The following is a 16576-nucleotide window of genomic DNA, read 5'->3' as shown; positions in this document are numbered from 1 at the left end:
CATAGGTTCTATTTATATTTTACTTATATATAGGCGTACGTAATGAATCCGCAAACAGATTTTTCGCAAGTCTTACCGTTTCCAAGATAACCCCACTTCCGGTCGCCATTTTGGATTTCCGACCATAGGTTCTATTCATACTTTTTCTCACGTATAGGCGTACATGATAAATCCCCAAACAGATTTTTCCTAAGTCTTACCGTTTCCAAGATAACCCCACTTCCGGTCGCCATTTTGGATTTCCGAGCATAAATTCTATTCACATTTTACTTATATATAGGCGTACGTAATAAATCCGAAAACAGATTTTTGCTAAGTCTTACCGTTTTCAAGATAACCCCACTTCCGGTCGCCATTTTGGATTTCCGAACATAGGTTCTATTCATATTTTACTCACGTATAGGTGTACATAATGAATCCCCAAACAGATTTTTCGCAAGTCTTACTGTTTTCAAGATAACCCCACTTCCGGTCGCCATTTTGGATTTCCGAACATAGATTCTATTCATACTTTTTCTCACGTATAGGTGTACATGATGAATCAGCAAACATATTTTTCCCAAGTCATGAATTGGAGGGTTCTATGACCCTGTTTGTCAAAAATTTGAGATATTTGCAATTTAAGATTTTTAACGCTGGACTTGGAAAATTTTCGATTGATGAAAAATTGGTTCCATGACGATCTATGCCAATTTTGGTATGGGAGGACAGAGGACACCGAGACTCGACCGACACACTAAACCCAAGGTTAGGTTAGGTTAGGTTAGGCTAGGTTAGGTTAGGTTAGGTTAGGTTAGGCTAGGTTAGGTTAGGTTAGGTTAGGTTAGGCTAGGCTAGGTTAGGTTAGGTTAGGTTAGGTTAGGCTAGGTTAGGTTAGGTTAGGTTAGGTTAGGTTAGGCTAGGTTAGGTTAGGTTAGGTTAGGTTAGGCGTTCAAAAGTTACGAGTGATCAAAGTTTTGGGAGGGGGTGGGCTAACTTCTTACCCCTTGACCCCAGGACCACCAAAACTTGGTATACGTATTCTACATATCCAAAATCGACAGGGGGGGTAGCTACCGGGATGGGGGTGTTTTTCGATATATTTTTTCGATAACTTTTACCATTTTCGAGATATTTGCAATTTAAGATTTTTTTTAACGCTGTGGACTTGGAAAATTTTCGATTGATGAAAAAAAAATAGTTCCATGACGACCTGGTATGAGAGGAGAGACGACACCGAGACTCGATGAACTAAGTGGTGCTTTGTTTGTGTGTGCAATGCTTTTTGCACTTGGTTATCATCACCTAACATCTTATTAATTGTTTTTTAAAATTAATTACAACTGAAAACTAATAATTAATATTATCTAAAGTTACTAATTAATATTATACAAGTAATTGATATATTTTTTTTGTTCTTGTTGCTAGTGTTGGGTAATTATAGTTGTTGCAAAATATAGCTCTCGCGTATGACAGTTTCTGAGTTTTGTTGGGTATATATAGACGAATCGAAATTTTACTTGTTATGTTAAATTGTATGTTAGGGTACATGGTAGGAGAAATCATTGTATATTAGAGCGCTCTTTTAATGATTTGCCTATAACTGCATACAGGCAGCCGTAAATTTAGCATAAAATATCCTGATCCTGTTTCTTCTAGCACGTGCGACGTTTGTTGTGGTGGGATCATTGGGGGAAATGTGATTCTCCCAATATGTCATCTGACTTACTAGCATATGCGATACGAAGAACAGGTGTGTATGTGGCTTACTAGGATTAGGCTCATGGTAATGAGGTCCTAGTAGCTGAAACGTTGTCGGGGTATTTTGCATTTTTTTTTCAAATATGAACACGTTAAAACTGAACTGTCTCGGATTTTTGAGTTTTGTATTCGCCCTGAGAAAATTCTATATAAAATAACATACCTGAAAATTATATTCACAGTAGATTCATTTTTTTGAGTTTTGTAATTACCCCAAGAAATTCTATATAAAATAACATACCTGAAAATTGTATTTACAGTAGATTGAATTCTTGAATTTTTGTATTCGCACACAAGAAATTCTATATAAATAACATACCTGAAATTCTATTTACAGTAGATTGAATTTTTGAGTTTTGTAATCACTCCAAGAAATTCTATATAAAATAACATACCTGAAAATTGTATCGCTATATACTAGACTTTTTGATTTCTGTGATTTTGGAGAAAGCAATGGCATCCACCACCAGTTTCAATCGTAAAAATGATAAAACTGAATGTGTTACTTGTGGGAAGCTAATCTCAAGGAACAATTTATCGGTACACAGGGCAAGATGTAGCGAAACAGGTTCGAGAATTAATCGTTCGTTACCTTCTAAGCCCTGCGCTCGATGCGGAAAAATGATCAGCATTGCAAATTTAAGTAAACATCTCAAAATTTGCAAACCATCGACCGAACAAGGAACATCGAAAAGGAAAATCGATAATTCAGAAACGGAAGCTTCCACTTCGAAGCAAATTAAATTATCTAATGAACGCAAACCAATTAGATCTGCATTTAACGACCAACTCCAGGATTTTTCAATTAAGTCAGAACCAGGTCGTGACATCCTTAGTTTCTTGGATGAAACGAAAACATCTGTACTAAATATTTTAAAAGATAAACTTGAAAACAACTCTATAAAAGTATACGTTGTTCTGTTTTCTGAATACGAGAAAGTTGATGGCACAACGAGTATTTTTTATCATCGTACAAAAAACCAGACTCTTTATTTGGCGGACGTCGAAAATTTGGACAACTTTTATTATAAAGTTTCCAACGAGCTGGTTAAGAAACATGACGATTTCGAGGCTAAAGGGTCGGGATGGTCTCTATGTGGAAGTCCTCACACTTTAACTGTTTACGTGAACCAATTCTCGCCTCTTCGCGCTTCCAGCTACGTTCCTCTTCCACCGAACATTCAACACAAGAGGGCTGTGTTAAATATACAGAACAGCGATAAAAAGTGTTTTCTTTGGTGTATATTGGCTGCACTGCATCCTGTTCATTGGTCAAATCATCCAGAACAGGTTTCTAATTACAAACAATACGAGACCGACTTTCAAAGTGTAATGTCTGACATTGAATACCCGGTGACATTGTCGGATATAACAAAGTTCGAAAATCGTGCAGGAAAACGCATCGCTATTAATGTATATTTCTTCACGTCAGATAAATATCTCGTGCATCCCGTCAGGATAAGCGATATCGACGATGACGATGCCTGTGTAATAAATCTCCTTCTCATTTCCAACGAGGATGTCTATCATTACACGCTAATTCGTTCAATGTCTCGATTACTAGGAAGCCAAACAACCAAGCATGAACATTGCATCGAAGTTTGTCCGAGATGTCTAACCATGTTCGACGATCGAAAACAACTCGATTATCAAAATTACACCGGACGTCAAATTGCTATCGATAAACTTGTCGAACATAAAATTTATTGCGGCAACAACAGACCGGCTAGAATGTTGATGCCCGAAACGAACGAAGTCGAAGAATTCAAAATGCACAAGGCATTGTTGGAACATCCCGCAATCATCGTCGCAGATTTCGAGTCTTTCCTGAAACCACTCTCCTACTGCGAACCGGATCCTGAAATTTCCTCCACAACGCCGTACCAGCTTCATCAACCTAATAGTTTCGGCTATGTTGTTGTGCGACGTGATAAAATAAATGAAGCATATATATACCGCGGGCCAAATGTAATCGAACACTTCCTGGAAAAAATGGTGGAGGAGGTTGAGGTAATTGGTAGCGTACTGCTTACATCAAAACCGATGGCACCTTTAACTGAAAATGAACTTCAAAATTACAATTCCACTGAGGTGTGTCCGGTATGTGATCAAAGTTTCACTGATGAGAACAAAAAAATATTCCACCACGATCATTTCAGCGGAAACTACATAGGTGGAATTTGCAACACGTGCAATCTTAAAATCCAGAAACCTAAATTCATCCCCATATTCTTTCACAACGGAAGCGGATATGATTTTCACCACCTGGTGAGACATCTTGGCTACGATCCGAAACGTATAGGTGTCTTGGCCGAGAATGAAGAACGCTACATTAGTCTCAGCAAGCAAGTGTCGATTCCGAGAACGAAAAATACAATCGAGATGCGCTTCCTGGATTCGTATAGATTTTTCTCTGCAAGTCTGGATGCTTTAGCGAACAAACTCACCGACGATCAATTTAAAATAACTAGAGCTAGTTTTCCCAACGTAGACATAGAACTCGTTAGACGTAAAGGGGTTTATCCTTACGAATATGATAGTGATGGTTCTAAATTTAACGACGACGCTCTTCCACTTCCAAGAGAATTTTACAGCAGACTCAGAGAGAAAGGAATCACGGACGAAGAATACCAACACGCACAACTCATGTGGGAGAAATTAGAATGTAGGACACTCGGAGACTACCACGACGCATACTTAAAATTAGACGTGACGATACTCGCCGATGTTTTTCAAGCGTTCAGGAAAACGGCAACGAATATTTACAAATTAGATCCAGCATATTTCTACAGTCTACCGGGATTAGCGTGGTCGGCAATGTTATTCCAGACAAAGGTCAAGCTGGAACTGATATCGGACGTTGACATGTTGCTATTTATCGAAAGAGGGATACGAGGTGGAATGGTGCAATGCGTACAGAGACATGCAAAAGCTAATAACGTACACATGAAAGAAGATTACGATTCAAATCGAGCATCGAATTACATCTTCTACGCCGACGTTAATAATCTCTATGGACATGCCATGGTTCAAAAACTTCCTTACGGGGGATTCGAATGGTTAGATCCCACTTCGATAGATATTATTCATTTCGACGATAGCGAGTGTGGTTTCCTCGCAGAGGTAGATCTCCAATTCTCCGACCACCTGCACGACACGTTTTCGGATTTGCCTCCGACTCCCGAAATCAAATGTCCACCCGACTCGGTTCAAGACAAGCTTTTGTTAACATTGGACCCTAAACAGAGATACGTCGTCCACTACAAGAATCTCCGGTTTTTGATTGGGAAGGGTGTTCAGATAGTAAATGTTAGAAGAATACTAAAGTTTAAACATTCCACGTGGTTAAGACCTTACATAGAAACTAACACACAACATAGAACAGCTGCCACTTCCGATTTAGACAAGGACTTCTTTAAATTAATGAACAATGCGGTGTACGGAAAGACCATGGAGAATGTTAGAAAGCACGTAGACGTGAAATTAATTTCCGATAAGAATAAATGTCGGAAGTGGATAGCCGATCCTAGATTCAAGTCGAGAAAAATTTACAACGAGAATTTAGCACTTTTCAATCTAGATATAAAATTGATGAAATTCAGAAAACCAATTTACGTTGGCGCAACGGTTCTCGACTTGTCGAAACTTTACATGTTCGAATTTCATTATGACGTGATGAAACCCTTCTACAATGATAAAATATCACTTTTGTACACGGACACCGACAGCTTCATTTACAGCATACAAACACCTAACCTATACGAAGACATAAAAAATCCTTCCATGCTTGAGTATTTCGATACTTCTGCGTATCCTCAACCCAACAGATTTGGAATTCCATCCCGTAACAAAAAAGTCCTAGGTAAACTGAAAGATGAATGTAACGGTGATATTATTGTCGAGTTCGCGGGTTTGCGTTCGAAGATGTATGCCATGAGAACAGAGAGTAGCGTCACGAAGAAAGCAAAAGGTGTGGGCAAAAATACGGTGGAGAACAAACTCACCTTCCACGATTACATCAATTGCCTTTACTCACAATCGACGATACTAAGCATAGAACAAAGAATCCAAAGTGTAGACCACGTGATTACAACAAACAAAGTTAGGAAAGTAGCATTAGATCCGCATGACGATAAAAGATGTATTTTGTCTTGTGGAATCCACACGTTGCCTTGGGGACACTATCGTTTAGAAATTAGTAAAAATTGTAGGCAATGCAAATGAAAGAAAAAAATAAACTTAAATAACTATAACTAAAATAAAAAAACTTTAACTGTCTCAAATTATCACATACACAATAAATAACTAGCAAGAACAATAAATCTCTTTGGTTTCCGAAAGCAAACAATGGAGACTGTACACCGCACGGCAGATCATGAATTTCTACCTTCCATGTTATCTAAACTCAACGGTCTGTTGATCAATCAATTTTCGGAACGCTGCTCTTCTTGCTGGAACAGTGACGATTTCGGATTCGCGACGATCGACATGACGTGGAAACCCAACGACGGAAAATACAGAAACAAAATCAACGACTTTCTAAACGTTGCAACGTTGTGAGAATAAATAACCAGCATGCCTATGAATTTGTTCGGTTTCAAAAAACAGATCATTATGGAAACCATACCAGATCATGAAGTCTTACCTTCCGTGTTACCTAAACTCAACGGTCTGTTGATTATTCACCTCAACAGCATTTGGACGAAACTGAATGACGATGTGGGCAAGATGTTTTATGTTTTTAATAACAATTTACATTTCTACGAAATTCCGATCGACGGGAAACTTCAAATCACCGTGAATCCGGAAAACGCAGGCGAAATCAAAATTTCTACCGGCAAGAACATTTTTCGAATCAAGCACGACAAGATGCTTTCTAACATTACGTACGATGTTTCTGCAGGAGATTATTTTTACATAGAACTCCTCGGAGATTACGACAAACTTATTCCTCTCTTCGTAGAATTACGAATCGTCTATCCTATTATAAATAACCGTTAACCAAAAATGCCTAACGACATTTTCGGCAACACCAAGCGTGTAGACCACGCAGAAGAGATTCTCATGTTGGACATTCGAGTTAAGAAGTTAAGGACCGATTTGATCGCTTTGCAGGAGACCTTAAACAAAAGTTTAGAGTCGGAAATCGCTACGCTCCAAACGCAATGTCTCGACCCCATTCTGAAAATCGATTCCGAACTGAAGGCGCTGATAAAAAATTATGTCGATGTACCTTCTTACGACAACGTTCAAAATATACAGTTGAGCGTGGATTCGCTTCAAAATGATTTGGCCAAATTACAGCAATTTCAATCGAAAAATGAAGATTTGGAAAAATTGAAACTCGAAATCGAAGAACGAACTTCCGCAATAGAAAAGAATTTCTCTGAACTTCAAACCGTCGTGAACGATATTGATGTAGAACGCTTGCATGTCGTCGTTTCCAAATTACAAGAAGAATTCACCAGCACGTTGGAAGAAATTAAATCCAAGTTGCAGACTTTGGAAGATACAATGACAAACCTACCATCGTCGGACGAACTGCAGGTCATCGGTAAAAGCGTCGCGAACATAAAAATTCAATTGGAGGCCTATCGAGATTTCGAACACATTCAAACCACCATCGCTACGCTTCAGGCGTCCTTGGAATTGATCAACGAAGAAATTAAAAATATTCACGCTGAAGCGAGAGCGTTGACGAGCATTCAAGACACGTTGAGCACGGTTCAGCAGAAGATCGAATATTTAGAAAATTTGAACGTCGAAACGAATCTCGCTCATTTTCATCACGTACTCGACAACATACAGGGTGACTTGGAATCGTTACGGACGAGCGTGCCTTCGAGCGAAGATTTGGAAAAATTGAAAACGGCGGTGACGGCACTATCCGATTCGAACGACATCAAAAGTTCATTGAGCGATCTCGAGAGTAGGGTGGCCAATCTCCCCACCTCCAAAGAATTACACGCTTTGAAAAGAAACATATCTCGAATGCTGAAACGACTAGAAACGGAAACGGCGAACGTGGAACAGATTCGAGACGAAATTAGTTCGCTGGTGTCGACGCTGCCCACTTCGCAGAGCGTCGCCGACCTTCACACGCAGTTTACAGAGATGCGAAGCATCGTGAACGATCTTACCGAGAAGAGCTCGAAATTGAATCAAGTCGAGAACCTTCAGAACATTGTCGTCAACATCAGAGATCAAGTTGGAGTGCTGGAATCCACGCAGGAATCGACGCTGGCTTCTTTCGGTGCCAAGTTGCAAGAACTCAACGAAAACTACAAGCAGTTGAACGTGGAAGTGAAAATCAAACCGTCGTTTTCTGCCGTAACGGATACCATAGTCGAGCATTTGCTGCCCATCGAAAATAAACTCGGACAAGTTCACAGTAATCTGCTCGGCGTCGACACTAAATTCGCTAAACTGCATTCTCTGCAAGCCATCGAAATCAACAGCGTACCCAATCAACAAAGAATCTCCACGTTCGTCGAAGGTAACAAACTGTACATGTTGCATCCTTATCATCCGTACTACAAGTTTCTCCTCGATGGCACGATTCAGATAAACGAATTTTCGTACTGGTCTCACGGTAGAAAAGCTAGCGTTCCCACCATGACTTTGATATCGAATCGTGGTGTGCAGAAAGCAGGAAACATTCCTCTGGCACGTTGGAACGAAACGCGCAACATATATGAAATACACGAAGACGAAGATCTTACCGTTTTCGACGTGAGTGCCGGCGATAAGCTGATCATTCAAAACACGAGCGAAGTGCCACCCTCTTTGAATCCCATCACGCTTGTGCTTCTCTTGAAACGTAATCTCTAAAAAAATGTCTAGGCAAGCCATCGTCGAAGAATTGCATAAACCTGCACGCCGCAACTACGAACGTTTGGCTGTGGTAACCAAGGGCATCGACGACCTCTGGCAAAGCGACCTCGTGGAGATGAGTAGCGGCAATTTGAAAAACGTACATAAATTGAACAAGGGCAACAAGTACCTCCTCACCGTCATAGACACGTTTTCGAAATTCGCATGGGCTCTACCTTTGAAGGCGAAAACGGGAACATGCGTCACGGAAGCATTCAAATTAATTTTTCGCGAAAGCGGCGGCAAACAACCACGGTTTCTGCAAACGGACAACGGTAAAGAATTTTACAACGCCGTATTCCAAAAGTTTATTCAAAAACACAAGATTCAACATTATTCGACCTTCAGTCACATCAAAGCCAGCATCGTGGAAAGATTCAATCGAACCTTGAAAACACACATGTGGAAATGATTCACGCTTCGGGGAAATTACAAATGGGTCGACATCCTGCCGGAACTCGTCGACACCTATAATGATACGGTACACAGAACGATAGGCATGAAGCCAGCCGACGTTACCAAGTCCGACGAGCAGCGTTTAATTTCTACAGTTTACTGTCCAAAGTACACACCCACGACAAAAAAAGCTAAATACAAAATTGGAGACCAGGTGAGGATCAGCAAATTCAAACGCACCTTCGAGAAGGGATTCACAAAAAATTGGAGCACGGAACTCTTTACGATGGTTCGAGTTCTACCCGGAAACCGACACACGTATATAATAAAAGATAGTAGCGGCGAGATTTTGAAAGGAAGATTTTACGAAGAGGAACTCTCTAAAACGAAACACCCCGACACGTACCTCATCGAGAAAGTATTGCGTAGGAAAGGTGACAAACTTTTGGTCAAATGGCTGGGACTTCCGGAAAAGAGTTGGATCGACGCGGACGAAGTGATCTTGTGAGTACGTGGAACGTGGTGAAGCGTCTACCGGATCCGGAAAGTCAAACGAGAAAAAAAAAGAACGGCGAGTTGCTTCCCGACAGCATCCGCTGTCTGATCGTAGGTCCTTCGGGGTGTGGGAAAACGACACTGCTCGTGGACAATTTTCTCCTCGCACCGAATTGGTTAGATTGGAAGAACAGGCACCTGTACGTGTTCTCGAAAAGTTTGGAGCAATCCAAATACCAGCAACTGATGAAACTGTACGATGGTCTGGACATTGCAACGTTTGCCTCGGAAATAAAACCACTCGACGATTGTCGTGAAAATTCAGTCGTTGTGTTCGACGACGCCATCCTGGAAAATCAAAATGAAATTCGCAACTTTTTCACGCAAGGTCGTCACAAAGGAATGGATTGCTTCTACCTAGCTCAAACGTTTTCCAAAATTCCAAAACAGTTAGTACGCGACAACGCTAATTTCATATGTTTGTTTCGTCAAGATCACACCAACCTCAAGCACGCGTACGATGACTACGTAGGCGGAGACATGAACTACAATCAATTTTCGGAACGCTGCTGCTCTACTTGCTGGAACGGTGACGATTTCGGATTCGCGACGATCGACATGACGAGGAAACCCAACGACGGAAAATACAGAAACAAAATCAACGACTTTCTAAACGTTGCAACGTTGTGAGAAACGACGTGTATAAATAACGTCATGACGAAACGAAAAATCGAAGACGAAAATCTCAAGCTTCGCGATTACCTCGCGAAACGCTTCAAAGGTTGGAAATCCGAGAATCGCGGATTCTACGAAGAGAAGAAACGTCAGGATCAACCCGTGATCGATGCCATCAGCAGTCTAGGTAAAGAAATTAAAAGTGTCACGGAACAAAATAAAAATTTGATCAACGAACTCGTACCGCTCGCAGCTAAAAGTTACGCCGTACCCACGCCTATTTCGAGCATTCCTTCGACGCCGTTCGAACTGAAGGATGCACCGGCACGACGTCGAGCCATAGGCAGCACGTCTTCGGATAAAATCGAGTTGGGACCTTTGGCACGAGACTACCTGAGCACGGGGAAATTCGACAAGGATGAAGTGTTCGGATTGTATCCCAGCATGGAAACCAGCGAAGGCGGCGGTGTGGTGTGGAAGATTGGGAAATCGAAGGTGACCTTCGAAGGCAACGACATTAAAGTCAATTTAGGCGACAAGGATAGTTGGAACAGGTATCCGGGTACGGTGGGACTGTGGGAACTCGTCGCCAAAAAGCAGCCGAAAGATTACACCGACGAAGATTACCAAAGTTACAAGGAAATTCTGATCATGACGGATGCCTTGTACCAGAACAACGACGCCTCGCAGAATAGGGTGAAATCGAGCAGCGGCGAGAAGTACAGGAATCTCATCAGTAGACCAAGTGGGCGGGTTCACGGACCTCTTGTGAGGAGCTGAAGTGAGGAGCAGTGTTGCCAGCTTCTTACTCGAAAAAATCACCAAGGTTTTTGTTTTTGGGTCTAACCTAACCTAAAGCAAGGAGCTGGCAATCTTGCTTGAGGTATTTTCTCGCAGTGTTGCCAACTCCTCACTCGAAAAAATCACCAAGGTTTTTTTTTTTGGGTCTAACCTAACCTAAAGCAAGGAGCTGGCAATCTTGCTTGAGGCTTGCCTTACAGCGCATAAAGCAAGGTTGCCAACCCACTGGTATTTTGCCATAGCCTTTTACAAGAAAAAAAAAGAGAAAGGGAAGAGTTAAACAACCGACGGCTTACCCACAGCTTTTTTTGCTCTAACCTAACCTAAAGCAAGGAGCTGGCAACTTTGCTTGTGCAATCAACCCGGTTGACCGCCCCTCAAGTAAAAATCAGCGTTGCCAACTCCTCACTCGAAAAAAAAAAATGACCAAGATTTTTTTTGGTCTATCCTAACCTAAAGCAAGGAGCTGGCAATTTTGCTTGTGCAATCAACCTGGTTGACCCCCTCAAGTAAAAATCAGCGTTGCCAACTCCTCACTCGAAAAAAAATCACCAAGATTTTTGTTTTTGGGTCTAACCTAACCTAAAGCAAGGAGGCGGCAACTTGCTTGAGGCTTGCGTTACAGCGCATAAAGCAATTTTTGCCAACCTGCATATACTAAACAAGGAGAGCCGGCACTGCCGTAAAAGAGAGAGAGAGATGTGTGGACGGCAACGCAGTATGTGTGTGCGTGTGTGCGTATAATATGTAGCATTATTAACTAGAGTGTGTTGGCAATTTACTTACAACTAAAAAAAATAGAGATGCCAACGTTGGTGTAAGATGAAGAGAGAGAGAGAGAGAGACCCGTGGCTGGCAACAGTAATGAGCGAATGCGCCACATCGTAATTTTCCAACTCCCGTGGGGGGCCAACGTTTGTATATCGCGATTTTTGTAAACCTCTCTCTCTCTCTCGGGGGAACGACGTGCCGCGCACACACACGCACACGCACGCACGCACACGCGCACGCACGCACGCGCGCGCGGGCCAAAATTTTTGAATTTACGGCTGGAAAAATGTTTCTCTATGACATGTTTTCGTTCGAGGCAAATTCGTAGGTAGATATTGTTAAATAAATATTAATATTGTAAATATATATATTGTATTTAGTTTTTCGGTATCGAAAAGCGAGGTATCTCAAGATGTTACTTCCGGTCTGTCAAGAAAATTTTCTTAAGACAAAAATCTTAAGACGTTTTCCAAGATATTGATTTTCTCGGCTCCTAATTGAGCTAGGATGATGATTTTAGGTTTGTTGGATAGGATTCGACGAGAACTATTCGACTAGCAAATAAAATCGATTCCACCCCCTCAAGTTTCGGAAATACAAACAATTTTTTATTTTTTTTGAGAATCTTGATTTGCAGGCTTAGTTTTTGCCCTAATTCGAAAATTTTAATAGCATTCGATACACAATTAGAAGTACTCTACAACTTATTGGAGGGATGATGACTACTGCCTGCTGTTTTCGAGTTATTTTGGATTAAAATTTCAAGATGTAATTTCTAAGATGTTTTGTAATTCATCAACTATGGGTTGCAGGAAAACGATTCTTGCTCTATCTTCTATCGCTCGACGAATACTATAAACATAAATAATGCTTATGGTTTTGATTTTTAAAATGGCGAGCGGAAAATAACTATGTTTTCTGAAATTATGATTTATACTTCATATGCCAAGAGGGCTGAGGGTTAGAAAAAAAATTGTTTGGTAGAATTATGCACACATAATATTTTTGTGTTTTCTATACTCAAGCTTAATTTTTTTTTTCAATTATTTACAGGATTCATTAAGAAGCAAGAAGTAGCATAAATAGCACACTCCCACCAAACCCAACACTATTGTATATTATTGCACAGTATTTATTTTGTGGCACTCCACTATATATATAATAACATACCCCACAAATATTTTCAACAAAATGCAATCTGAGAAAAGTTGCCCTGTGTGCAAAAGAAGCATATCAAGCCAAAATTTTGCAAGACACTGTTGTACCTGCGCACCTGGTAAGCGTGTAACCGCTAAAAAACCATGTCCCAGGTGCGGTATACATATTACTATTAATAATTTGAAGAGGCATATAACATCATGCAAAGTTGTCGTCGGAGCACCTGTTCCACAACCGTCGACCAGCTCGACCAAGAGGAAAGCGGAAGCCGACTCGCCACCATCCGCCAAACGCGTCAAGCCTGTGGCGAAAGCTAACCAGTCTGCTTTCCAGCGGTTGTTAGAAGATTTTGTCCTCACTTCGGAGGGCTCATGCGACGTGCGTAGCTTTTTGGAGAACGTGCGAGCCGAAATTATTTCCATCCTCGGCGATGCACTGGATACGCACTCCACCAAATTCTACGCATCGCTACGTTGCCAGTACAAGAAGCCGTCTGACGAAATTTACAGCTTCTGCCACAACACCAAGGCGAAGACGCTGCATCTGGCGGATGTCGACAACCTCGAGGTCATCTACAACCAGTTTGCCGATGAGCTGGTGGCAAAACAGGAGGAACATCAAGCTAAAGGCTCGGGGGGTTCGCTGTGTGGCGAGCCTCATGAACTGTGCGTCAAACTTTGTAAGTTCATACCTCTCTCCGCCTCCAGCTACGCCCCCTTACCATCTACTATTGCGAGAAAGAAGGCTGTCCTGAACATTCAGAACAGCGACGCCAAGTGCTTCGTATGGTGTGTTCTGGCAGCGTTGCACCCTGTCCACTGGAAAAACCAACCAAAACGAGTTAACCACTACCTACCCTACGAGGCAGAGCTGGAAGATGCGATGGCTGGGATTGACTACCCGGTGGAGGTCCCGGACATTCGAAAGTTCGAGGCCCGTACACACAACCCTCGATTGGCCATCAACGTTTATGGCCTCGCTGACAAAAATGCGGTGTACCCTATCCGGGTGAGCGACGTAGACGACGATGGTGCGCAGGAAATTCACCTTCTGCTCATCAAGGACGAGACCCATCACCACTACACCCTCATCCGTTCCCTCTCCCGGTTAGTGTCGAGTCAAAAAAGCAAGCATCGTGATAGCATAGAAGTTTGTCGAAGGTGCTTGTCAACTTTTGATAATCGAGAACAGCAGGACTACCAGCGCATCAGAGGTCCCAACGTCGCTGCAGAGAAGCTCGCTCGCCACAAATATTATTGCAATGCCAACGAGCCGGGTGTGGCAGTCTTGCCCAAACCTGGCACTGTGGAGCATTTCCGCATGCACGGTGCCATGGTGGAGCACCCCGCTATCATCATCGCGGATTTCGAGGCCTTCCTCAAACCCCTGTCCACTTGCGATCCCGATCCCGACGTTTCCTCCACCACCCCTTACCAACTCCACGAGGCCTCGAGTTATGCATACGTTGTGGTGCGACGTGAGCAGCATATCGCCCCCGAGCCCTACGTATACCGTGGTCCCGACGCAGCCAAACACTTCCTCGAGAGGATGGTTGTCGAGGCCAACGAGATAGGGAAGTTCCTGTTGACCCCCAAGCCTATGGAATCGCTGTCTTCTGACGACAAAATCAAGCATGAGGAGGCCATCGCTTGCCCTGTCTGCGTCAAGGAGTACACCGCCAACAACCGTAAAGTTCAACACCATGATCACTTTAACGGTAGGTATGTTGGTCCTTGGTGCAACGGATGCAACCTCAATGCCCGGGACCCGCGCTTCATCCCTGTGTTTTTTCACAACGGCTCGGGATACGACTTCCACCACCTCGTCAAGCATCTTGGGTACGACAACGAGAGAATCAGCGTCCTGGCGCAGAACGAGGAGCGTTACATCAGTGTGAGCAAGTGGGTGCGAATCTCAGGATCATGCTCTACCGTCGAGCTTCGCTTCCTCGACTCCCTGAGGTTTCTCCCGGCAAGCCTCGATGCTCTCGCGGGGAAGCTTAGCGACGAGCAAATGCTCATCACCTCTGCGAATTTTCCGAACTTGGACGCCGGTCTCTTCAAGCGTAAGGGGGTCTACCCCTACGAATACGTCACAGACCCTTCCAAGTTCGCAGAGACGTCGCTACCTCCTCGAGCAAACTTCTACAGCAAGCTGCGAGGCTCGAACATCACCGACGAGGAATATCACCATGCCCAGTCCATGTGGCGCGAGCTGGGCTGTCGAACTCTCGGGGACTACCACGACGCCTACCTCAGACTTGATGTGACGCTCCTCGCCGACGTGTTCCAGACGTTCCGTGCGACAGCGAAGACCATCTACAAGCTGGACCCTGCCTATTTTTACAGTCTCCCCGGACTGGCGTGGTCAGCCATGTTTCTGGTGACGAAGATCGAGCTGGAGCTTCTTTCGGACGTGGACATGACGCTGTTTGTGGAACGTGCCGTGCGGGGTGGAATGGTCCAGGTGTCGCAGCGACACTCGCACGCCAACAATCACCACATGGCCACCGGTTACGACCCCTCACGACCGTCCAGCTACATCATGTACACGGACGTCAATAACCTCTACGGACACTCCATGATGCAGCCACTCCCTTTTAGAGGCTTCGAGTGGGCTGACCCTTCCAACTTCGACGTCGAAAGCTTCGACGATTCGGAACATGGGTTCTTCGCCGAGGTGGACCTTGAGTTCTCCGAGAAGCTGCAGGATTTGTTCAGCGATCTTCCCCCTGCACCCGAGTTCAAGTGTCCACCCGATTCCAACCAGAAGAAGCTCGTCATGGATTTTGAGTCCAAAGAGCGTTATGTCCTGCACTGCCAGAATCTCCGGTGGTTGATGAAGCAAGGGGTTACCGTCCACACAGTACATCGAGTTTTGATGTTCGAGCATTCTCCATGGTTGAAGCCATACATCGAGCTCAACACCGAACATCGCACAGTCGCCACTTCTGATTTTGATCGCGATTTCTTCAAGTTAATGAATAATGTGGTGTTTGGCAAAACTATGGAGAATGTACGGAATCACATGGACATAAAATTGGTAACGAGGGAAGCACAATGTCGCAGGCTCGTAGCAAACCCGTTATTCAAATCGAGGACGATTTATAACGAACAGCTTGCTCTGGTGCATATGAGGAAGAGCGAGGTGAAGCTCGACAAGCCAATTTATGTTGGCGCCACAGTATTAGACCTGAGCAAGCTGCACATGTTTGAGACGTACTACGACATATTACGTCCACATTATAGCCACAACATCTCGCTTCTCTACACGGATACGGACAGCTTGGTATACCACGTCCACTCAGCCGATGCATACGGGGATATAGTCACGGTACCAGCTTTGGTCAACCTCTTCGACACCTCGGGCTATCCCCAGCCGAACCAGTACGGCATCCTGCCCCCGAAACAAAAAAGTGCCTGGCAAACTCAAAGACGAGAAGGACGGTGATGTAATTCTCGAGTTTGCAGGTCTTCGCGCCAAGGCCTATGCCATCAAAGCCGAGGGCAGCGTTACCAAGAAGGCCAAGGGTGTCGGCAGACAGGTGGTTCGGGAGCATCTCGCATTCGAGGATTTTGTCGATTGCCTCAAGACCAGGTCGTCGGTTCTAAGAGTAGAACAGCGCATCCAGAGCGTTGACCATGTGTTGACCACAAACAAAGTTAGA

The sequence above is a fragment of the Lepisma saccharinum genome, chromosome 19, assembly GCF_977018435.1.
Source record: "Lepisma saccharinum chromosome 19, izLepSacc3.1, whole genome shotgun sequence".
Taxonomy (NCBI): Eukaryota; Metazoa; Arthropoda; class Insecta; order Zygentoma; family Lepismatidae; genus Lepisma; species Lepisma saccharinum.
Note: the sequence above shows the minus strand (reverse complement) of the source record.